The sequence below is a fragment of the Berghia stephanieae genome, chromosome 9 (genome assembly GCF_034508935.2).
Source record: "Berghia stephanieae isolate SIO BIC M18660-M18661 chromosome 9, UCSD_Bste_1.3, whole genome shotgun sequence".
In the NCBI taxonomy this organism is placed as follows: domain Eukaryota; kingdom Metazoa; phylum Mollusca; class Gastropoda; order Nudibranchia; family Aeolidiidae; genus Berghia; species Berghia stephanieae.
Genome location: NC_088368.1, coordinates 44,576,340 through 44,578,839, shown reverse-complemented (window position 1 = coordinate 44,578,839; position 2,500 = coordinate 44,576,340). Strand labels below are relative to the sequence as shown.

General features: G+C 36.2%; 1 protein-coding gene across 1 annotated transcript in view; it reads right to left on the bottom strand.

Annotated features, from left to right (window-relative positions):
* LOC144980303 (dopamine beta-hydroxylase-like) overlaps window positions 1–2,500 on the bottom strand; it is a 46,002-nt gene that overhangs the window by 28,934 nt on the left and 14,568 nt on the right. The window lies entirely within an intron of this gene.

Here is a 2,500-nt window from a genome sequence, read left to right as displayed (position 1 = left end):
GACTAATAAATCCATACAAATCTGAAATTGGAAAAATCAGCAAAAAGATATTAGAAAAAATAAATAAAAACGTCAAAGAAGCAACTAAATTCAACCAGTGGAAAAACACCGATGAAGTCATTGAATGGTTCAAAAATATCCAAAACAAAGAAAACTGCACCTTCATCTCTTTCGACATTTGCGATTTTTACCCCTCCATCACTCCAGACTTACTAAACAAAGCATTGGAATTCGCAGCAAAATACACCAACATCACAGAAGAGGAAAAACACATCATCAAACACACCAAGCACAGCACACTATACTACGACAACACACCGTGGACAAAGCGACACAATGATTTCGACGTAACAATGGGTTCGTTCGACGGTGCTGAAACATGCGAACTGGTCGGACTCTACATCCTGTCACAACTACAACATACACACACATACATCGGCCTCTATAGAGATGACGGACTCGCTATAACCAACAGACGACCAAGAGCGAACGAAAACATCAAAAAACAAATCTGTAAAATATTCCAAAACAACAATTTGAAAATCACGATAGAAGCAAACAAAAAAACAGTTGACTTCCTCGACATCACATTCGACATAAAATCCAATTCATTCCAACCGTTCAGAAAACCAAACAACACCATTAGCTACATTAATAAAAACAGCAACCACCCCCGTCCCGTCATTGAAAACATACCAAAAAAACATAGCACTGAGGGTGAGCAAACTTTCGGAAAACAGAGAGATATTCAACGTCGCAGCCACCCCCTACAAAGAAGCACTCACAAAAAGTGGATACAACACACCATTTGTATACACAGACGCCTCCCTCTCATGTAAACCCCAACACACAAGTGAAGAACGTAAAACAAGAAAACGACACATAACTTGGTTCAACCCACCTTTCGACATAAACGTCAGCACAAACATAGGACAGCAGTTCCTGAAGTTAATTGATACACACTTTCCAAAAAACCACAAGCTACATAAAATTATCAACAGGAATACCATAAAAATAAGTTACTCGTGTATGCGCAACATAGAACAAATAATTTCAAGACACAACAAAAAAATATTAATAAACCACCGACAAGAGCAAAACCCACCCACTAGAAAATGCAACTGCAGAAATAAAGAACATTGCCCGCTAAACAAACAATGCTTAGAATCAAGTTTAATTTACCAAGCCACAGTCACAGAAACTAAAACAAACAAGCAAGAAAAATATGTAGGACTAACAGAAAATAATTTCAAAACAAGATACAACCTCCACACCTCAACATTTAGAAACACAAACAAAAAAACATCCACAAAACTCAGCGAACATATTTGGAAATTAAAAGACAACAAAATAGACCACAACATTTCATGGAAAATTTTATCTAAAGCAACAGGATACACACCAACATCAAAACAATGTAGCTTATGCCTGGAAGAAAAATATACTATAATCAAACAACCTCATGAAGCCACACTCAACATGAAAAGTGAGATCTACGGAAAGTGTCCCCATCGGCGCAAATTCCTCTTAATTAACTTCAAACCGGAACCACTTCAAGAAACAACAACAGTCAACAAAACAACTCAGTCCTGAAGATGGCAAATTGAGCCTGAAACATTGATGTAGACTGCCCCAAACATTGTGGTAAATATTTTAAATAATAATTCGCTCCATTACTACATGTCGAGCACTTTTCGTACCATATTTGTATCAAACACGATTCTATATACATATATATATATATATATATAATATATATATATATATATATATATATATATATATATATATATTACTCCAGAGATCTTTGTACTGACATATTTTGTGTGAATTAATGAAAAGGAAGAATTGCAAAACATATAATTCATCTCGTCAAAGGTGTGCGGTTCGATGTGCAACACGAGCGATTCTGTTCATCGTTCCGCACACCTGCTTTCAGTCGAAGCCACAATAGCTAGGCCAATGGCGCCTTTCTACCACATTGTGTACTTTATAAATAAGATATTTAAATGCTAATTATTAAGCAGATGGTACGGAGGAAGTTAAAAAACCCTTCCTCCGTGTATCTGCATGCATCATCCCAGGGAAGAAGGAAAGTTGATACTCGCCGATCTCGTGAATTCAGGAAAGTAACTTTGGAGTTTAAAGGAGCAAAATATAAGCTGCCACTTTTATTACTGTCTCAAGAAGCAAGAAGGAACATCGGTTGAGTCAATTAAATACTGTGATTGCGTAATTAACGTATTTCACGTATTGAAAAAAAAAATCCGAAAATTTTAATTCAAAAGTGTGCGAATCAAAAGTCACGATCAGTTGTGCGAAGTGTGTACAATTACTCTATATCTGAAGTGGCCGAATTTGCATGTTTTCTGTTTAAATATTTTAAGAATTGCATCTCTCACAAATACAAGAGATTAATTAATTAGTGATCTTATAACTGCCTCGACTGGGAATCGAACCTCATACCTCCTGCTACCATTATACCACAAAGGTACGATCT